Below are 24,113 nucleotides of genomic sequence, written 5' to 3'. Positions count from 1 at the left end.
TGGAGCAGTTTGCCAAAGAAGAATAATCTAAAATTCCAGCAGAGCATTGTAAGAAACTCATTGATGGTTACCAGAAGCGGTTGGTTGCAATTATTTTGGCAAAAGGTTGCGCAAGTATTAGGCTGGGGGTGCCAATACTTTTGTCTGGCCCATTTTTGGAGTTTTGTGTGAAATGATCAATGTTTTGCTTTTTGCTTCATTCTCTTTTGTGTTTTTTCATTTAAGACAAATTAAATGAAGATAATAATACCAAAGCTATTTTCCTGTCCAGCTTGCTATTTTTATTGTTGTCTTGCTTGCTGGAAGATCTGGGACGCAGAGGGAGCGCCTCCGCACCGTGAGTCGGTGCGGAGGGTCTTTTTGCACCCTCTGCGTGGTCTTTTTGTAGGTTTTTGTGCTGACCGCAAAGCAACCTTTCCTATCCTCGGTCTGTTCAGTAAGTCGGGCCTCACTTTGCTAAATCTATTTCATCTCTGTGTTTGTATTTTCATCTTTACTCACAGTCATTACATGTGGGGGGCTGCCTTTTCCTTTGGGGAATTTCTCTGAGGCAAGGTAGGCTTTATTTTTCTATCTTCAGGGCTAGCTAGCTCCTTAGGCTGTGCCGAGTTGCATAGGGAGCGTTAGGAGCAATCCACGGCTATTTCTAGTGTGTTTTGATAGGATTAGAGATTGCGGTCAGCAGAGTTCCCACGTCCCAGAGCTCGTCCTTTATTATCAGTAACTATCAGGTCATTCCGTGTGCTCTTAACCACCAGGTCCATTATTGTCCTGATCACCAGGTCGTAACAGTATAGGTGGCCCAAAGTACTAATGCATCTCAATAGAGGGATAAGAGAAGTTCTGAGACCATTTTTTTTTCTTTGCAGTGTGTTTTGTCTCTCTTTTCCCCTTTACCTCTGAGTGGTTCAGGACACAGGTGTAAACATGGACATTCAAGGTCTGTCCTCTTGGATGGATAATCTCACTACAAGGGTACAAAACATTCAAGATTTTGTGGTTCAGAATCCGATGTCAGAGCCTAGGATTCCTGATTTGTTTTTTGGTGATAGATCTAAGTTCTTGAATTTCAAAAATAATTGTAAATTGTTTCTTGCCTTGAAACCTCGCTCCTCAGGTGACCCTGTTCAACAAGTAAAGATCATTATTTCTTTGTTACATGGTGACCCTCAAGACTGGGCATTTTCCCTTGCGCCAGGAGATCCAGCATTGCGTGATGTTGATGCGTTTTTCCTGGCGCTTGGATTGCTTTATGACGAACCTAATTCAGTGGATCAGGCAGAGAAAATCTTGCTGGCTCTGTGTCAGGGTCAGGATGAAGCGGAGATATATTGTCAGAAGTTTAGAAAGTGGTCTGTGCTCACTCAGTAGAATGAATGTGCCCTGGCAGCAATCTTCAGAAAGGGTCTCTCTGAAGCCCTTAAGGATGTCATGGTGGGATTTCCCATGCCTGCTGGTCTGAATGAGTCTCTGTCTTTGTCCATGCAGATCGATCGACGCTTGCATGAGCGTAAAGCTGTGCACCATTTGGCGGTACTATCTGAGCATGGGCCTGAGCCTATGCAATGTGATAGGACTTTGACCAGAGCTGAACGGCAAGAACACAGACGTCGGAATGGGCTATGTTTTTACTGTGGTGATTCCACTCATGCTATCTCCGATTGTCCTAAGCGCACTAAGCGGTTCGCTAGGTCTGCCACCATTGGTACGGTACAGTCTAAATTTCTATTGTCCGTTACTCTGATTTGCTCTTTGTCATCCTATTCTGTTATGGCATTTGTGGATTCAGGCACTGCCCTGAATTTGATGGACTTGGAGTATGCTAGGCGCTGTGGTTTTTTCTTGGAGCCCTTGCAGTATCCTATTCCATTGAGAGGAATTGATGCTACGCCTTTAATATAAATAATAATAAATAATCTTTATTTTTATATAGCGCTAACATATTCCGCAGCGCTTTACAGTTTGCACACATTATCATCACTGTCCCCGATTGGGCTCACAATCTAGAATTCCTATCAGTATGTCTTTGGCATGTGGGAGGAAACCGGAGTGCCCGGAGGAAACCCACGCAAACACGGAGAGAACATACAAACTCTTTGCAGGTGTTGTCCTGGGTGGGATTAGAACCCAGGCCCCCAGCGCTGCAAGGCTGTAGTGCTAACCACTTTGGCCAAGAATAAGCCTAAGTACTGGACCCAATTGACCATGTGCATGGCTCCTGCACATCAGGAGGATATCTGCTTTCTGGTGTTGCATAATCTGCATGATGTGGTCGTTTTGGGGTTGCCATGGCTACAGGTTCATAATCCAGTATTGGACTGGAAATCTATGTCTGTGTCCAGCTGGGGTTGCCAGGGGGTACATGGTGATGTTCCATTTTTGTCTATTTCGTCTTCCACTCCTTCTGAAGTTCCAGAGTTTTTGTCGGATTATCGGGATGTATTTGATGAGCCCAAAGCCAGTGCCCTACCTCCTCATAGGGATTGCGATTGTGCAATTAATTTGATTCCTGGTAGTAAGTTTCCTAAGGGCCGATTGTTCAATTTATCTGTGCCAGAACACGCCGCTATGCGGAGTTATATAAAGGAATCCTTGGAGAAAGGCCATATTCGCCCGTCGTCATCACCGTTAGGAGCGGGGTTCTTTTTTGTGGCCAAGAAGGATGGTTCTTTGAGACCTTGTATTGATTACCGCCTTCTTAATAAAATTACAGTCAAATTTCAGTATCTTTTGCCGTTGCTGTCTGATTTGTTTGCTCGTATTAAAGGGGCTAGTTGGTTCACCAAGATAGATCTTCGAGGGGCGTATAATCTTGTGCGTATTAAACAAGGCGATGAATGGAAAACAGTATTTAATACGTCCGAGGGCCATTTTGAGTACCTGGTTATGCCATCCGGGCTTTCCAATGCTCCATCAGTATTTCAGTCCTTTATGCATGACATCTTCCGAGAGTACCTGGATAAATTCCTGATTGTGTATTTGGATGATATTTTGGTCTTTTCGGATGATTGGGAGTCTCATGTGAAGCAGGACAGAATGGTGTTCCAGGTCCTTCGTGCGAATTCCTTGTTTGTGAAGGGGTCAAAGTGTCTCTTTGGAGTTCAGAAGGTTTCATTTTGGGGGTTCATTTTTTTCCCTTCTACTATCGAGATGGACCCTGTTAAAGTCCAGGCCATTTACGATTGGACTCAGCCGACATCTGTGAAGAGCCTGCAAAACTTCCTGGGCTTTGCTAATTTTTATCGGCGCTTCATCGCTAATTTTTCTACTGTTGCTAAACCGTTGACTGATTTGACCAAGAAGGGTGCTGATGTGGTCAATTGGTCTTCTGCAGCTGTAGAGGCTTTTCAGGAGTTGAAGCGTCGTTTTTCTTCTGCCCCTGTGTTGTGCCAGCCAGATGTTTCGCTCCCGTTTCAGGTTGAGGTTGATGCTTCTGAGATTGGAGCAGGGGCTGTTTTGTCGCAAAGAAGTTCTGATGGCTCGGTGATGAAGCCATGTGCTTTCTTTTCTAGAAAGTTTTCGCCTGCTGAGCGTAATTATGATGTTGGTAATCGTGAGTTGTTGGCCATGAAGTGGGCATTCAAGGAGTGGCGTCATTAGCTTGAAGGAGCCAAGCATCGCGTGGTGGTCTTGACAGATCACAAGAATTTGACTTATCTTGAGTCTGCCAAACGGTTGAATCCAAGACAGGCTCGATGGTCGTTATTTTTCTCCCGTTTTGATTTTGTGGTTTCGTACCTTCCGGGCTCTAAGAATGTGAAGGCTGATGCCCTGTCAAGGAGTTTTGTGCCTGACTCTCCAGGTGTTCCTGAGCCGGCGGGTATTCTCAAAGAGGGGGTAATTTTGCCTGCCATCTCCCCTGATTTGCGGCGGGTGCTGCAAAAATTTCAGGCTGATAGACCTGACCGTTGCCCAGCGGAGAAACTGTTTGTCCCTGATAGATGGACTAGTAGAGTTATCTCTGAGATTCATTGTTCAGTGTTGGCTGGGCATCCTGGAATCTTTGGTACCAGAGATTTGGTGGCTAGATCCTTTTGGTGGCCGTCTTTGTCACGGGATGTGCGTTCTTTTGTGCAGTCCTGTGGGACTTGTGCTCGGGCTAAGCCCTGCTGTTCTCGTGCCAGTGGGTTGCTTTTGCCCTTGCCGGTCCCGAAGAGGCCCTGGACGCATATTTCTATGGATTTTATTTCGGATCTCCCTGTCTCTCAAAAGATGTCGGTCATTTGGGTGGTTTGTGATCGCTTTTCTAAGATGGTCCATTTGGCACCTTTGTCTAAATTGCCTTCCTCCTCTGATTTGGTGCCATTATTTTTCCAGCATGTGGTTCGTTTACATGGTATCCCGAAGAACATCGTTTCTGACAGAGGTTCCCAGTTTGTTTCAAGGTTTTGGCGATCCTTTTGTGCAAGGATGGGCATTGATTTGTCTTTTTCCTCGGCTTTCCATCCTCAGACAAATGGCCAAACCGAACGAACTAATCTTGCTATTGTAAGGTGACATTAAGCCAGGTTAATAATGGAGAGGCGTCAATAAGACTCCTCTCCATTATTAATCCAATTGTAGTAAAGGGTTAATAAAACACACACACATTATGAAAAAAATATTTTATTGAAATAAAGACACAGGGTGTTGTAATAGTTTATTATACTCTCAATCCAATTGAAGACCCTTGTCACCTGAAAAAAAGTTAAAATAACAAAACAACAATATCCCATACCTTCCGTCGTTCAGTCTTGTCCCACGCTGTAAATCCATCTGAAGGGGTTAAATAATTTTACAAGCAGGAGCCTGCTAATGCAGTCACCCCTGCCTGTAAAAACCCAGGGAATGAATGGAAAGCAGGGGAACGTAGCTACCTAGACTTGCGGTACTGCGCCCCCTGCTGGCATAACCTCAGATGAACTTGAGCGTAGGAATTTTTCACAATTTTTTCTCACGCTCGAGTAATAATGGATAGGTGTCTTATTGACGCCTCTCCATTATTAACCTGGCTTAATGTCACCTTACAATAGCAAGGTGACATTAACCCTTTATTACCCCATATCCCACCGCTACACGGGAGTGGGAAGAGAGTGGCTAAGTGCCAGAATAGGCGTATCTTACAGATGTGCCTTTTCTGGGGTGGCTGGGGGCAGATGTTTTTAGCCAGGGGGGCCAATATCCATGGTCCCTCTCTAGGCTATTAATATCTGCCCTCAGTCACTGGCTTTCCCACTCTGGCGGAGAAAATTGCGCAGGAGCCCACGCCAATTTTTTCCGTGATTTAACCCTTTATTTTTACAGCTACATCTCCAAATTTTACACACATACACTTGTAACATTACTAATGACGAATATGTAAAAAAATAAGGGATATGAAATGGTTTACTGTACGGAAACCATGTCTCATATCCTGTCGGGTTTGATAAGGAGATGGCAAAAGCCGGCAATTGAATGCTTTTCTGCTATCTAGCACTGTATGAAAAATAAATACATACATAAATATATATGTGTGTCTCACTGATATATATATATATATATATATATATATATATATATATATATACCTATTCTATGTGTGTCTCACTGATATATATATATATATATATATATATATATACCTATTCTATGTGTAGACATTTATTTTAGCTATTGTATTCTAACCTGTCAGTGTGATTTTACTGTACACCGCACTGAATTGCTGGCTTTTCTGTAGAACACCGCTGCCTATTTCTCGCAAGTCACACTGTTGGTCCGTGTGTAATCCATATTTTTCTCACCCCCATTGACTTTCATTGGCGGATTTTTTGCGCAATACGCTGACAAACGCAGCATGCTGCGATTTTCTACGGCCGCACAAGACCGTATAATACGGATGCGTAAAATATGGCAGATAGGAGCTGCCCCATAGAAAATCATTGGTCCGTGTGCAATGCGTATTTTCTCCGCCTCTCATACGTCCGTAAAACTCGCTAGTGTGACACCGGCCTAACACAAATAGTTATCCTTGTGGTAAATACCTTACATTGAGATTTCCAAGGGTATAGGGAAGATACTCACACGAGTTGGTGGAAAGAAGTCTCAAAAGTTAATTGCAGCACACCTCAAAGCAGGAGAGTCCCGGGCGGTGACTCACCCGATGTGGTTTGTGCCGCGTGTAGGAGCAGTTGGCATGTGACATCACTCATTGCTCGTGTACGCGGACTCCAAAAGGGTTATACTTTCCCTTATGCATTACGGAGATAGTGCTGTCATTTTTTCAGCTACAGGACTTTATTCTTGGTATCTGTGTTTTCATACAATGTGACTATGGGGTTAGTAATGGGGGCATCTTATAGAAGCCTCTCCATTACTAACCTCAGGGCTTGATGTCACCGGACAATACAACGGTGACATCAACCCCCCAACTATTACCCCACTTGCCACTGCTACAGGGCAAGTGGGAAGAGCCGGGCAAAGCGCCAGAATTGGCGCATCTAATAGATGTGCCTTTTCAGGGCAGCTGCGGGTTGCTATTATAAATAATTAAAAAATACAGCGAGAGGACCCCTCTATTCTTGATAACTAGCCTTGCTGAAGCTGACAGCTGAGGGTTGCAGCCCCCAGCTGTGAGTTTTTGACTCGCTGGTTAACAAAAATACAGGGGAACCCATGCCGCTTTTTTTTAAATTATTTATTTACAGCGCAGGAGCGGCTGATGAATACTGCCATCCGCAGTTGTCCCATCAGTTGATACCGGTGACCGGAGGTAAACTTTATACCTTCGATCACAGCTGAGCGCTCACGCTGTCTTCTGACAGCGTGGAAACCGCGGTTCTCTGACCGGCAGGGATGATTTTACCGCCAATCAGAAGTGGTGTTTGCCGCGCTGTCATGCACATTACAGAGCGACAAACAACTGGCTTTTGGGCAGCCGAACCCGAACAGTAATACAGACTTCCTGGTGATGTCCATGTTTGGTGTCCGTGCCGGAACAGTAGGTGTTCAGTACGGATGCCGAACATTACTGTTCAGGTTTGCCCATCTCTACTGCTGGAAAATTTAGTGGAGCATTTTGCATCTACTCAGACTGATATGGAGAGGACCAGGTTCTAATCTGCTTACTGTACAAAGTCTCCGGTCCCGGCTATGAAATCCTATATGCAATGTGAGAACTCCCTATGTGATGACCACCTGATAGCACACAACAAGGTACTGGAACATATACTAAAAGAACCTATCAGCTCTCTTGGTTTCCAAAAATGTTCCTTCAACTAGAAAGTGGAGCCTCATAAAAGCATTCCCATTACTAAGGAGTGGGTTTCCTACACTGGTAAAACGTATGCACTAAGTGCAAAAGATGTCAAAACTTAGAATTCGACACTCCAATATCCCTTTCAAGAGATGTAGTGGAGGGCCTCAGAAATTTTTTTTCCCATTATTAAGGAGTGGGAATCCTAGAATTTTTATTATTATTTATTTATATAGCAGCATTAATTCCATGGTGCTCTACATTAGATGGGGTTACATCAAAATACAAATATCACTTACAGTAAACTAACAATGACAGACTGATACAGAGGGAAGAGGACCCTGCCCTTGCGGGCTTACATTCCACCATTATGTCACGGATCCCACCGGATATGTCAGGGATCCCACTAATCTGTCACGGTTCACAGGGAAGATACCTTTATTATCCCCACCGCTCTCACCAATTTGTCACGAACCGGGGTTGTTTGGTTGCCCCTGGTTCCTTCTGAAGGGGATTTTCTATACCCCATTTCCCAGTTCCAGTTTGGAACTTGCAGCTCTCTGGCGCCCCTTACTCTCAGGTAAGTCAGGGTACTGCACCTAGGGTAATTAGTCGCTAGAAGGGCTGCCTGCTATGTACTGGCTATTGGGCACGCTGCAGCGAGGGTGATATAACTACTCCCACACAGGCGGGAGCAATAATTATCAATACCACTGGTCGCTGCAAAGATGCCCAATTGCACAGGACAAGGTATGCTGCCACCAGCTCTGAATTTCCAAGTATTGATGGGTCCGGCACCAACCCAAATCAGTAGCATAATTCACCTCAGAGGATATGACAGTTCACTATAGAACAAGGAGAGACAAGCTAATAAATTGTATATTTTACTCCAAAAAAAAGGTAGGCAGTGTCTACAAAGTATAAAAAGATATTATAAAAGAGACCATTATTATATATACAATACAATTACACATAAAAAAAGGATTAAAATGGAGAAAACACATATTGTTCAGATCATTTCATATAATCATGACTGACTGTGGGCTGTGGAGGATGGTGAGCATATATCCAGATGCATCATCCCTGTATAGCAGCTAGACCCACGGACAAAAATGGTAGTGTACATGCACTAAGTGCATAGGCTAAAAACCATTCATCCCTGGGGGTGTATATATATATATATATATATATATATATATATATATATAATGTTAGGCTTTTAAAAATTGTTAATACAGGCATCATTAACACCCTCAAAAAATTTATAGCGAGTGTACCATGTTCACCCTGTTGATATTGCAGTGTAGGAGAAGGATGACACAAAAAAGACAAAATCCTGAAGCATAATCCCATGTTTGTGTGGGAAGGGGTGCATGGGAATTAGACCACAAAAAATAAGAACAACTGGATTTGAGTATGTTATGCTGCAGTCATTTAGTGTGGTAGAGAAGTCTGATCCAATCCAACCCTTGTTCATTTTTATAAGAGACAGCTTGTCAGCATTTTCAGTTGATATGTGGATGCACCTATCAATTATAATACCCCCAGTGGAAGTAAAAACTGGCTCTGACAAAACGCTAGCAGCAGGGCAGGTCAAGACCTCCAAGGTGTAGAGAGACAGTTCATGCCACGTGTCTAGCTTGGATACCCAATAGTGGTAAGGCACAGACAGGGCCGGACTGGGACTAAAATTCAGCCCTGGCATTTGAAGTCACACAGGCCCACTTGTCACATGGTGACTATATAATATCTTTGTACACTTGTAGGTTACAAGAAGTGAGGGGAGTGTAACATGACTATATAACCTATAACTACAACTTTATCCAGCATTACAGCTCAGCCCCCATAGAATGTAATGCAGCCAGTCCCCACAGAATGTAATGCAGCACAGCCCCATAGAATGTAATGCAGCACAGCCCCATAGAATGTAATGCAGCCAGCCCCCATAGAATGTAATGCAGCACAGCCCCATAGAATGTAATGCAGCACAGCCCCCATAGAATGTAATGCAGCACAGCCCCATAGAATCTAATGCAGCACAGCCCCCATAGAATGTAATGCAACACAGCCCCCATAGAATGTAATGCAGCACAGCTCAATAGAATGTAATGCAGCACAGATCCCATAGAATGCAATGCAGCCAGTCCCCATAGAATGTAATGCAGCACAGCTCAATAGAATGTAATGCAGCCAGCCCCCATAGAATGTAATGCAGCACAGACCCCATAGAATGCAATGCAGCCAGTCCCCATAGAATGTAATGCAGCACAGCTCAATAGAATGTAATGCAGCCAGCCCCCATAGAATGTAATGCAGCACAGACCCCATAGAATGCAATGCAGCCAGTCCCCATAGAATGTAATGCAGCACAGCCACCATACAATGTAATGCAGTGCTGCCCAGCCCCATAGAATGTAATGCAGCCATGCCATGTAATAATAATTTAAAAAAACACTGACTCTACTCACTTTCCTCTTGCCCCGCGCTGCTCCTGGCTCCGGTCTCAGCAGCTGCAGTCTGCCCGCCCGGTCACACAGCAGGTGCACGATGATATGACGTCATCGCGCACCCACATTGTAAGCGGCAGACAGAGCGGGGAATGATGGGAGAAGGAGCGACAGCAGACGCTCTCTCCCCATCATTGCATTCATCTGTACCTGCGTGTATGATGCCGGTATAGTTGAATGCGGGGCTGGGAGTGTGCCGACAGCGGGGGGAGTGTGCAGACAGCGGTACACTCGAGCGGCCCACTACTGCCATCGGCCCTTCTGGCATTTGCCAGAACTGCCCGATGGCCAGTCCGGCCCTGGGCACAGAGGAATCACAGATTCGGTCAGCATGGTACTCCATCAGCATCTTCCAAAACTTTTCTGTCCTTGTCAGAGTACCCGGGCATCAGAGACTGGGCAATGGGAGGATCTGAGAAAACTGTCTCCTGTTTCTGATGCATCTTGTGTGTGTCTCCCTTTTCTAACTAGGGTATTCTGGTACTGCAACATTTTATTATACCTTTCTGTCATGGGAAGGAGAGATGTAAAGTTCTCTTTGCATTGTCTAAAAAGGTGACCAACCTGTAATTAGTGTTGGCCAAAATGTGTACAACGCGAGAGTTACAAGAAAGGGAGCAGAACATAAAGTCATCCATATTTGCCAGACTGCCAACAGCCAAGACTTCCCTGTCCCCACCAAGAGGAAGACTGTCCATGTTGTCCTCCTTGCCCTCTTCATCTATAGGCCATCCACACTGAACAGATGGGATGAAGGTGGTGTTGGTACCATTTGTTACACAGTCAACCAGCTCTGTTCCTACTCCTCATCACGCAATCAGCTTTGAGAAGATGAGATGAGGCTGGGCTGTGTAGCACCACTCAGTATAATTTCTTGCTCCATCTAATTTTTCCCTGCCTGCAAAGCCTCCTATTTAATTAGGAGCGGCAAGCATTTCAGTAGATAGCCACCAGAGTCACACAGTGCTCAGGCAGTGAGATGTAATGCTCCTGGCCATGGTTGCTCGTCCATATGTCAGTGATGGAATGCACCCTGGCTGACATAGATTTTTTTTCAAGGATTAGGTAATGTTATCTGCGACATGCTGGTGTAGTGCAGGCACAGTATTCATAGAGAAGTAATTGGGACTGGGCAACTGGTAATGGAGGACTGCGATGACCATCAGCTTTTGGAAACTGTCTGTATCCACCAGGCAGAAAGGCAGCATTTCCATGGCAAACAGATTGGAGATGGTGGAGTTCAAGCTCTTAGCTGTGGCATGTGTAAGAGGAAACATTCTTTTATGTGACCACAACTGTGGGACTGAGGGCTAGCTGCTGTGCTGAGAGAGGGTGGAGTAGGGTGAACACAACAAACTGCTGGACTGTGAGTGAGGTGTAGGCGGAGATGTTATGGTGCATGGAGAAAGATGTGGTGAGCTCAGTGAAACAAAAACAGCAGGCATCTCCACTTCCATAACAGCTGACGGGCTCTCACTCACCCCGATTGTAAGGGTAAATAAGTGGAGATTCTGCTGCCAAAGTCCTGGGAGAGAATGCTTGACACGGTTATGGAGGAGGAAGAAGAAGCAGATGCAGTTGATGGGACCACTGGTGGTTGGCAAGGCCCGTTAATTCGCATTTTAGCATAGTGAGATTCTGAGACTAAAGGTACCGTCACACATAACGATATCGTTAACGATATCGTTGCTTTTTGTGACGTAGCAACGATATCGTTAAGGAAATCGTTATGTGTGACAGCGACCAACGATCAGGCCCCTGCTGGGAGATCGTTGGTCGCTGAAGAAAGTGCAGAACTTTATTTCGTCGCTGGATCTCCCGTGGACATCGCTGGATCGGCGTGTGTGACACCGATCCAGCGATGTCTTCACTGGTAACTAGGGTAAACATCGGGTTACTAAGCGCAGGGCCGCGCTTAGTAACCCGATGTTTACCCTGGTTACCAGCGTAAACGTAAAAAAAACAAACAGTACATACTTACCTACCGCTGTCTGTCCCCGGCGCTCTGCTTTTCTGCACTCCTCCTGCACTGGCTGTGAGCACAGCGGCCGGAAAGCAGAGCGGTGACGTCACCGCTCTGCTTTCCGGCCGCTGTGCTCACAGTCCGTGCAGAGGAGTGCAGAGAAGCAGAGCGCCGGGGACAGACAGCGGTAGGTAAGTATGTACTGTTTGTTTGTTTTACGTTTACGCTGGTAACCAGGGTAAACATCGGGTTACTAAGCGCGGCCCTGCACTTAGTAACCTGATGTCTACCCTGGTTACCCGGGGACTTTGGGATTGTTGGTCGCTGGAGAGCTCTCTGTGTGACAGCTCTCCAGCGACCAAACAGCGACGCTGCAGCGATCGGCATCGTTGTCGGTATCGCTGCAGCGTTGCTAAGTGTGACGGTACCCTAAGTCATGTTAATAACGCATGTGCCGGATAATGCATGGAGACTGGTTCCCCACAGTCATTTGGGCGTTTGATTAGTTGAGATGTGGAGGGAAACAAGGGTAATTGAGTTGACACCTCTGAGGATTGTACTTTGTGCGAAGTTAAGCTGAAGGAAGAGGAGAAACCACTTGATGCAGCACTTCCCTTCCACTGGCTCTTTCTGGCTCTCATCTACAAGGAGTACCGCTGTTCGGCTGCCAAAGAAAGGGAGTTGTTGCCCTTCCAGTAACAGATGTTATCAGTTGTCTTTGGGTAGGATGAGACAGTGTTTGTTCAGTAGAGCTTTCAGTAACATTAGCACCTAACTCGCATACATGTTGAACACCAAGCCTATTCCCACTTCCACCATGACCTTGCTTTTTCCCCACTCATGTTGGATGTACTCTTCCCCTCTTTTAACCAGCTATTTCACAGCCCTAAGCCCAGACCTGCCAGTCACCTGTGACTAAATTAACAATCAGTATTTATTTGCTGAAATAGTGTGTCTGGACCACAGAAATAGCAGAAATTATTTAGATTCAGAAATGTGAACTGGTGTCTGGACCACAGTATTAAAACCAATAATTTAGATTCTGAAATGTGGCTTCCTGCCTGGACTACAGTGTTGCCACAAATGAATTAGAATAGAAAATGTAGCCTCATTCCTACATCACAATATTAGAACAAAATACACAATTTAGATTATGAAATGTGGCCTGGTTCCTGCATCATAGTATTAGCACAAACAATTTAGATTAGGAAACATATCCTCCTGCTTGCACCACAATATTAGCACAAACAATTTGAATTAGAAAATGTGGCCTCCTGCCTGCACCACAATATTAGCACAAACAGTTTGAATTAGGAAATGTGGCCTCCTGTCTGCACCACATTAGCACCTATGAGTTAGATTAAGAAATGTGGACTCCTGCCTGCTCCCCACTATTATTACAAATGATTTAGAATAGGAAATGTGCCCTGGTGCCTATACCACAGTATAAGCACAGATGATTTAAATTAGGAAATGTGGCCTCCCGCCTGCACCACAATATTAGCACAAACAATTTAGATTAGGAAATGAGGACTCCTGCCTGCACCACAATATTAGAACAAATGATTTATAATAGAAAATATGTCCTCCTACCTGCCTTCACCACAATATTATTATGTATATAAAACAATAAACATGGAAGAGCGCAGAATGAGAAGCACCAGGTGGTTTAATTGGGATGTTTCAATGAAAGGTGGGGGATTAGCCTCTCACCTGGAAGGGTTGTGCACCCCTGCACAACTCCGGTAGCAGACGTCTCCGTGCACTCCTGCTCTGCTGCTCCAGGACTGCTCCTGTGCTGTGCTTCCTTGTCTGGTCATGGGGGCCCAAGATCCAGTCACGTGATGCCACTTCACAGGATGTGATGTCACTTCAGGTCCGGTTGCCTGCAGATGAACTGTATGGCCCCAAGCTGCTCCAGCCACAATCCCTCAAGGGGAATATCAACGTTTTTTAGAAAATATATATGTATGGAGTCGGCATACTCCTGTCCCCACAATGCACTTTCCAGGTCAATTTCCCCCCCCCCCCAGCTCCATCACTCTCATTCACCTTCTTTTGAGGTCCACACCATCAGGCTCTTTCATCCCCTCTCCCTCAGAGTAGCTGTCATATACCGGCCCCCAGGCTCACCCACCCACCTGTTGCCTGGAGATGAACTCTTTGACCCAAAGCTGCTCTAGCCACAATCCCTGAAAAGGAATATCAGCTTTTTTGGAAAAATATATGTATGTGGTCAATTTAAGGAGCTCTATGGCCATAAAGCACACTGCAATAGATTAGTGGTAAACAAACCTTTTATTAAACCACTACGCATTTCGGCAGCGGACTGCTACCTTCCTCAGGTGAATTAGAAAATGTGGCCTCCTGCCTGTAGCACAATATAAGCACAAATGAGTTGAATTAGGAAATGTGGCCTAGTGCCTGTACCACAGCATTTGCACAAATTAGCATAAATTAGTTAGACTAGAAAATGAGGCCTCTTGCCTGCACCACAATATTAGCACAAATGATTTAGAATATGAAATGTGGTTTCCTTCCTGGGACACAATATTAGCACAAACGAGTTAGATTAGGAAAGCTGAACTTCTGCCTGCACTACACTACATAGTAACATAGTAACATAGTTAGTAAGGCCGAAAAAAGACATTTGTCCATACAGTTCAGCCTATATTCCATCATAATAAATCCCCAGATCTACGTCCTTCTACAGAACCTAATTGTATGATACAATATTGTTCTGCTCCAGGAAGACATCCAGGCCTCTCTTGAACCCCTCGACTGAGTTCGCCATCACCACCTCCTCAGGCAAGCAATTCCAGATTCTCACTGCCCTAACAGTAAAGAATCCTCTTCTATGTTGGTGGAAAAACCTTCTCTCCTCCAGACGCAAAGAATGCCCCCTTGTGCCCGTCACCTTCCTTGGTATAAACAGATCCTCAGCGAGATATTTGTATTGTCCCCTTATATACTTATACATGGTTATTAGATCGCCCCTCAGTCGTCTTTTTTCTAGACTAAATAATCCTAATTTCGCTAATCTATCTGGTTATTGTAGTTCTCCCATCCCCCTTATTAATTTTGTTGCCCTCCTTTGTACTCTCTCTAGTTCCATTATATCCTTCCTGAGCACCGGTGCCCAAAACTGGACACAGTACTCCATGTGCGGTCTAACTAGGGATTTGTACAGAGGCAGTATAATGCTCTCATCATGTGTATCCAGACCTCTTTTAATGCACCCCATGATCCTGTTTGCCTTGGCAGCTGCTGCCTGGCACTGGCTGCTCCAGGTAAGTTTATCATTAACTAGGATCCCCAAGTCCTTCTCCCTGTCAGATTTACCCAGTGGTTTCCCATTCAGTGTGTAATGGTGACATTGATTCCTTCTTCCCATGTGTATAACCTTACATTTATCATTGTTAAACCTCATCTGCCACCTTTCAGCCCAAGTTTCCAACTTATCCAGATCCATCTGTAGCAGAATACTATCTTCTCTTGTATTAACTGCTTTACATAGTTTTGTATCATCTGCAAATATCGATATTTTACTGTGTAAACCTTCTACCAGATCATTAATGAATATGTTGAAGAGAACAGGTCCCAATACTGACCCCTGCGGTACCCCACTGGTCACAGCGACCCAGTTAGAGACTATACCATTTATAACCACCCTCTGCTTTCTATCACTAAGCCAGTTACTAACCCATTTACACACAATTTCCACACAATTTACACTACTATCACAAATGATTTAGATTAGGAATTGTGGCCTCCTGCCTGCACCACACTATTATCACATACGAGTTAAGGTACCGTCACACTTAGCGACGCTGCAGCGATACCGACAACGATCCGGATCGCTGCAGCGTCGCTGTTTGGTCGCTGGAGAGCTGTCACACAGACCGCTCTCCAGCGACCAACGATGCCGGTAACCAGGGTAAACATCGGGTAACTAAGCGCAGGGCCGCGCTTAGTAACCCGATGTTTACCCTGGTTACCATCCTAAAAGTAAAAAAAAACAAACACTACATACTTACCTACCGCTGTCTGTCCTCCAGCGCTGTGCTCTGCACTCCTCCTGTACTGTCTGTGAACACAGCGGCCGGAAAGCAGAGCGGTGACGTCACCGCTTTGCTTTCCGGCTGACCGACGCTCACAGCCAGTACAGGAGGAGTGCAGAGCACAGCGCTGGAGGACAGACAGCGGTAGGTAAGTATGTAGTGTTTGTTTTTTTTTACTTTTAGGATGGTAACCAGGGTAAACATCGGGTTACTAAGCGCGGCCCTGCGCTTAGTTACCCGATGTTTACCCTGGTTACCAGTGAAGACATCGCTGAATCGGTGTCACACACGCCGATTCAGCGATGTCTGCGGGGAGTCCAGCGACCAAATAAAGTTCTGGACTTTCTTCCCCGACCAGCGACAGCACAGCAGGGGCCTGATCGCTGCTGCCTGTCACACTGGACGATATCGCTATCCAGGACGCTGCAACGTCACGGATCGCTAGCGATATCGTCTAGTGTGACGGTACCTTTAGATGCTGGAAGGACGATTTCACAGAGTATCTTATCTAGGTGAACATGCTGGCAACAAACCCCCTACTTAACTGAAACGCAATCATTTACCAAACTGTGTCCGAATTTTGTCAACTTTGAGGTAAAATACTCGGGAATCTGAACACAAATCCGAATGCGCTACATTCATGCCAAATTTGAGATTGGCAAACGTTTTCCGAACAAGTTCACTCATCGCTAGTCATGACAACCACTCTGCAGCACGTTACAAGTACATATGAATGATGCACTAAACATACATGACTCAGCTGTAAGCTGGGGAGGGATAGCTTTCTGATCCATATCATCTATAAGGGTGAGAGAGGCCTGGCATGCTGGGAATGTGCTTTTTGTAGGTCATAGTGGGGTCCCCCTGTATAAGGAGGAGGCTCAGGCTATCTGGTTATTACACATTTCCTTAGGCCAGTCTCACACGTCCAGATAATTCCGGTACCGGAGAAATCGGTACCGGAATTATCCGTGTCCGTGTGCTCACGTGGCACATCAGTGTGGCACACGTGCGGCATCCGTGTGCCGCCCGTGTGCCGACTGGGTACCACACGCACCGTGCAGGAGACAGCGCTACAGTTAAGCGCTGTCCCTGGCATCTGGTGCTGAAGCCGCCATTCATTTCTTCTCTCCAGCAGCTTTCATTGGGGTGGAGCCGCATATTCATCACTGTAATGGGCGGCACCACGTGACCGCTCATACAGGAGAAGCTGCGGCCAGGAGAGGAAGCAGCGAGGGAGCCGGGTAAATATTTTATTAATAGCGGGGGAGGGGGGGGGGGGAAGGGCACGGCACACGGACTGCACACGGACAACATTCGTGTGCGGTACGTGTTTTACATGGACCCATTGACTTTAATGGGTCCGTGTAATACGTGCGCTCCCACGAACACTGACATGTCTCCGTGTTTTTCAAACGGACACATGGTCCGTGAAAACACGCTGACATGTGCAGAGACACATTGATTTTAATGTGTCTATGTGAGTCAGTGTCTCCGGTGCGTGAGGAAACTGTCACCTCACGTACTGGAGCCACTGACATGTGAAACCGGCCTTAGAGAGACAGATAACACCCGACCACTCCCTTACTGAGCTGTTCTTTGTGTGCTGCTCATGTTTCTAGCCTTGTGGTGGAGGGATAGGCTCAGCCCTCAGGCTTCTGCTCTGCTCAGTCCCTCATCTGTGTGGGGGAGGGGCGGCTCATTTCCTCTCACTGCCACATGCAACACTCAGCACTGGGGAAAGGGAGGACTTGTGCTTGTTCCTGTTAATCTTTGTTTTCTCTGCTGCCATTTCTAGATCATTCTGTTTTGTTTTCCAGAAATTTCTAATTCTTTGCAAAAAATGTGGGTGTTATTTAATCATTTGATGAAAAATATTACAGCGCCATAGTGTAGTAGAAAATAATTTACTGTATCATATTTCCTTCGTTTTATAAAATAAGAGTCCCTATTAAGGGTTAACCGAACCCATAAACTATTTTGTTTCTGTTGTTTTTTTTGGGAAACCTAAATAGCATCATCCCGCTGCACATTGACTGCTATGTAACTGGCTGCATATACAGTATGTTCATCTTCTCCAGTAGAGATAAGTAATCCTTTCAAGGTTAGGTTTGGTTCGCCGAACATACCCGAACCCCATTAAATTCAATGGGAAGCCAAATCAAACTAAAAATATATGCAACACCTTAAGGAATGACAAAAAGCTTCACAAACAGCTAAAATTAGGGGCAGACACCATGAAAAGTGGTGTCAATTGACCCACAGTAGGAATTTGCTAATGGCACAGAAGCAGTCAGCCATGAGCCATGTATGAGGTATAAGGTTCTGGCCCAGCATTTACAGCTTTGAATTGAAGTTTCAATTAAAGGGACACTGTCACCTGAATTTGGAGGGAACAATCTTCAGCCATGGAGGCGGGGTTTTGGGGTTTTTGATTCACCCTTTCCTTACCCGCTGGCTGCATGCTGGCTGCAATATTGGATTGAAGTTCATTCTCTGTCCTCCATAGTACACGCCTGCGCAAGGCAAGATTGCACCTTGTGCAGGCATGTACTACGGAGGACAGAGAATGAACGTCAATCCAATATTGCAGCCAGCATGCAGCCAGCGGGTAAGGAAAGGGTGAATCAAAAACCCCAAAACCCCGCCTCCATGGCTGAAGATTGTTCCCTCCAAATTCAGGTGACAGTGTCCCTTTAAGACCTGGTGGTTAAGGCTACTTTCACACATCCGGTTTTTGTTTTCAGGCTAAATCCAGCTAATGTTTTAAAAAACGGATCCTACCTAAATTGCGAAAAACTGATGCGCCGGATCCGTTTTTTTTTTAGCTGGATCCGATCCTCTTCAATGCGCATGGATTTTTTGACATCCTGGTCCGAGAGAGAGAGAGATTCTATCTGTGCATTTTTTTCCGCCGGACAAAAAAACGTTGCAGTGGACGTTTTCTCCGTCCGTCGGAAACGAGTATTTGGATGGATCCGGAAAAAAACAGATGAAACGTCAGGCCATCAGGCACAATCTGGCGCTAATACAACTCTATGGGAAAAAAACAGATACGGCGTTAAAAAAAACGGATCCGTTTAATCGAATAATAATTGAATAATAATAATAATAATAATTGAAATTTTAATGAAGACCTGGTGGTTATGGGAGCGGTGTAAGTCTTCTTTTCTGAAAGCCCTGATACCTGATGCAACAACTCCAATTTTTTTCCCCAGGCACACTCAGATGGCACAAACATTAGTTTCACACAGTACTATTGGTAGAAAAATGTGAGTAAAGTAACCCAGGTAGTTATTATTATTATTATTTATCACTAGCTGAAGAGCCCGGCATAGTAAATATCTGTGGTTAGTTATAGCACCTCACTTCTCTTATTTTCCCATCACGGATTCTCATTTCCCCCCTCGTTTACTCAGCAAACCAAATCTGAACAATCTGCTCTAGATGAATCTGACTAATATATATATATACACTATCCAGCATAGCCAGCTCCTAAATTTGATATAACTTAACAATTAATATATATTATATAAAATACATGGCAGACTAACAAATAAAGTGCTCATGAATACCAGTGCGCTTAATAAAATGGTGCAATCTCACCCCGTTGTTATCTCCTGATTCTCCAAGGTTCCGTGTAGGACCTGGGAAGGTGAGACCGAGATAAAGGGGGGAGGGGGGGTAGTATTCGGGATCTGACTTTCCCTGTCATGCCCTCTGCAGAAAACTCCCGCCCTGACAAGGGCAGTACCTGAGTATAAACCTACTTCGTGGTGCCCATGATAAATATAGCCTCCCTGGGTAATGTGTCTTCCCTTCCCAATGCGTTTCCTCCCCTGTTCAAGGGGTTCATCAGGGGAAGTTATCCAGGTTCATCGAGGTCTCCTGCAGTGGCAAGTCTGACCTCCCTGTGTGGTAAATGCCTCAGTATGTATGTACCTGTATGTCATCTCCTCCTGTATATAGTATATACCTGTGTGTCATCTGCTCCTGTATGTAGTATATACAGTACAGACCAAAAGTTTTGACACACCTTCTCATTTAAAGATAGTTCTGTATTTTCATGACTATGAAAATTGTACATTCACACTGAAGGCATCAAAACTATGAATTAACACACGTGGAATTATATACTTAACAAAAAAGTGTGAAACAACTGAAATTATGTCTTATATTCTAGGTTCTTCAAAGTAGCCACCTTTTGGTTTGATGACTGCTTTGCACACTCTTGGCATTCTCTTGATGAGCTTCAAGAGGTAGTCACCGAGAATGGTTTTCAATTCACAGGTGTGCCCTGTCAGGTTTAATAAGTGGGATTTCTTGCCTTATAAATGGGGTTGGGTCAATCAGTTGTGTTGTGCAGAAGTCTGGTGGATACACAGCTGATAGTCCTACTGAATAGACTGTTAGAATTTGTATTATGGCAAGAAAAAAGCAGCTAAGTAAAGAAAAATGAGTGGCCATCATTACTTTAAGAAATGAAGCTCAGTCAGTCTGAAAAGTTAGGCAAACTTTGAAAGTGTCCCCAAGTGCAGTGGCAAAAACCATCAAGCGCTACAAAGAAACTGGCTCTCATGAGGACCGCCCCAGGAAGGGAAGACCAAGAGTCACCTCTACTTCTGAGGATAAGTTTATCCGAGTCACCAGCCTCAGAAATCGCAGGTTAACAGCAGCTCAGATTAGAGACCAGGTCAATGCCACACAGAGTTCTAGCAGCAGACACATCTCTACAACAACTATTAAGAGGAGACTTTGTGCAGCAGGCCTTCATGGTAAAATAGCTGCTAGGAAACCACTGCTAAGGACAGGCAACAAGCAGAAGAGACTTGTTTGGGCTAAAGAACACAAGGAATGGACATTAGACCAGTGGAAATCTGTGCTTTGGTCTGATGAGTCCAAATTTGAGATCTTTGGTTCCAACCACTGTGTCTTTGTGCGACGCAGAAAAGGTGAACTGACGGTCTCTACATAACTGGTTCCCACCGTGAAGCATGGAGGAGGAGGTGTGATAGTGTGGGGGTGCTTTGCTGGTGACACTGTTGGGGATTTATTCAAAATTGAAGGCATACTGAACCAGCATGGCTACCACAGCATCTTGCAGCGGCATGCTATTCCATCTGGTTTGCGTTTAGTTGGACCATCATTTATTTTTCAACAGGACAATGACCCCAAACACACCTCCAGGCTGTATAAGGGCTATTGGACCAACAAGGAGAGTGATGGGGTGCTACGCCAGATGTCCTGGCCTCCACAGTCACCAGACCTGAACCCAATCGAGATGGTTTGGGGTGAGCTGGACTTCAGAGTGAAGGCAAAAGGGCCAACAAGTGCTAAGCATCTCTAGTAACTCCTTCAAGATTGTTGGAAGACCATTCCTGGTGACTACCTCTTGACGCTCATCAAGAGAATGCCAAGAGTATACAAAGCAGTCATCAAAGCACAAGGTTGCTACTTTGAAGAACCTAGAATATAAGATATAATTTCAGTTGTTTCACACTTTTTTGTTAAGTATATAATTCCACATGTATTAATTCATGGTTTTGATGCCTTCAGTGTGAATGTACAATTTTCATAGTCATGAAAATACAGAACAATCTTTAAGTGAGGTGTGTCCAAACTTTTGGTCTGTACTGCACCTGTATATCATCTCCCTGTATATAGTGTGTACCTGTATGTTATCTCCTCCTGTATATAGTATATATGTGTGTGTCATCTCCTCCTGTATTAGACCTCATTCACACGTTATTTGGTCAGTATTTTTACCTCAGTATTTGTAAGCTAAATTGGCAGCCTGATAAATCCGCAGTCAACAGGAAGCCCTCCCCCTGGCAGTATATATTCGCTCACACATACACATAATAGGTCATGTGACTGACAGCTGCCGTATTTCCTATGTGGTACATTTGCTGCTCTTGTAGTTTGTCTGCTTATTAATCAGATTTGTATTTTTGAAGGATAATACCAGACTTGTGTGTGTTTTAGGGCGAGTTTCATGTGTCAAGTTGTGTGTGTTCAGTTGCGTGTGGTGACATGCATGTAGCGACTTTTGTGAGATGAGTTGTGTGGCGACATGCGTGTAGCAACTTTTTGTGTGTCGAGTTGCATGTGACAGGTAAGTGTAGCAAGTTGTGAGCAGCTGGTTTTGTGCATGGCGAGTTTTGCGCGTGGCAAGTTTTATGTGTGAGGCAACTATTGCATGTGTTGCAACTTTTGTGCATGTGGCAATTTTTCCAGGTGTGCAAGTTTTGCGTGTGGCGAGTTTTCCATAAGGTGAGTTTTGCACGTGTGGCGAGTTTTGCGTGAGCCTAGTTTTGCATGTTGCGAATTTTGCGCATGGCGAGATTTGAGTGTCGACTTTTGTGTTTCGACTTTTATGTGGCGAGGTTGGTGTATGTGTGGTGAAATGTGTGCTGAGGGTGATATATGTGTTCAAGCACGTGGTAGTGTGTGGCGCATTTTGTGTGTGTGTTCATATCCCCGTGTGTGGTATATACTCTTTGGCGCCATCGCTCTCATTCTTTTAAGTCCCCCTTGTTCACATCTGGCAACTGTCAATTTGCCTCCAGACGTGTGACTATGCAAAATTTTGTGGCTGTAGCTGCGGCGGTGCAGATGCCAATCCCGGACATACACACACACACACACACACACACACACACACACACACACATTCAGCTTTATATATTAGATTATAGTGCCATTTATTCCATAGCGCTTACATGGTTGGAGGGGTATACATAAAAGACAAGTACAATAATCTTAGTCAATACAAGTCATGACTGGTACATAAAGAACGAGCACCCTGCCCACGAGAGCTCACAATCTGCAAGGGATGGGTGAGTACACAGTAGGTGAGGGTAGAGCTGGTCGTGTAGCGGTTTGGTCTATCGGTGGTTACAGTGAAAGTAACTGCAGACCTGCCTGTCTGGGAGCTCAACTTGTACAGGCAACACACATGAAGGAGACCCAACTTGAATTATCCACATTTCAAAAAATTATTGTCTCACACCACAAAAGTGTCATCAATTTAAACAGAGTAGAAACAGTATAAAAGGCTTCTGACACACCTTTCATTGCAGGCAACCCTCCAGATGGAGACCCAACTTCGAGTCTCCACATTTCAAAAAATTATTGTCACACATCATAAAAGTGGCATTCATTTTCAGAGTAGAAATAGTGTAATAGGCCTCTGACACACCTTCCAATACAGGCAACCCACCAGATGGAGACCAAAGTTCGAGTCTCCAAATTTCAAAAAATTGTAACATCAGAAGCAATAGCAACGGCAGATACAGACTGCAATAACGCCATATCAATGCATGACGCTAACAACTACACCATTGCTTAGTCTGCACAGTCTGTGACTGGGGTGTAAAAGTCTTTGGATATCCATGACTTGTTCATTTTGGTGAAAGTTAGGCAGTCTTCACTTTCAGGGGAGACTCAGAAGCGCTTATCCGTCAGGACACCACCAGCAGCACTGAAGACATGTTCTGAGAGAACGCTGGCTGCCGGGCAGGACAAATCCTCCAAACCGTGACATGTGCCGTCAAGTGCCCACTGCTGCACCAGGTGGAAAAGGAGATGTAGCTGCGCTGGATAGGGAGCCTGAATTAGGTGAGTATAAGCTTTTTTTTATTTTTATTCTGTTATTTTCCTAATGAATGGAGGCTATTATACCTAGGGACTGTGAGACCATTTCAAGAGGTGCTGGCTGTAGGGACATTACAAGAGGGGGCTGGCTATGAGGATATTATAAGAGGCGCTGTGGGGACATAAGATGAGGGTGACCATACTGTTTTGGGTGTTTTTGTGCGGCTGTGGTGACCATCATACTGTGTAAGAGGACAATGTGAGGAGGGGGTACCGTTTGTATAGGACAGTGTGGTGGGCAAAATAAGGACATAGTGTGAAAAATGGGCACAGTATGAATATGGAGAGGGGCAGCCTGAAATGGGGGCACAGTATGGAGATAGGTTAGCATGGCAGTGGGACAGTGTGGAGCTATAGAGAGTGTAAAGGTACCTTCACACATAACGATTTCGTTAACGATATCGTTGCAATGTCACGCTTTTTGTGACGTAGCAACGATCCCGCTAACGATCTCGTTATGTGTGACAGCGACCAACGATCAGGCCCCTGCTGGGAGATCGTTGGTCGTTGGGGAATGATCAGGACCTTTTTTTGGTCGCTGATCACCTGCTGTCATCGCTGGATCGGCGTGTGTGACGCCGATCCAGCGATGTTTTCACTTGTAACCAGGGTAAATATCGGGTTACTAAGCGCAGTGCCGCGCGTAGTAACCCGATATTTACCCTGGTTACAATTGTAAAAGTTAAAAAAAAAATCAGTACATACTCACATTCCGA

The sequence above is a fragment of the Ranitomeya imitator genome, chromosome 8 (genome assembly GCF_032444005.1).
Source record: "Ranitomeya imitator isolate aRanImi1 chromosome 8, aRanImi1.pri, whole genome shotgun sequence".
In the NCBI taxonomy this organism is placed as follows: Eukaryota; Metazoa; Chordata; class Amphibia; order Anura; family Dendrobatidae; genus Ranitomeya; species Ranitomeya imitator.
The sequence above is the reverse complement of the archived record's forward strand: the minus strand, read 5'-3'. Positions refer to the sequence as shown.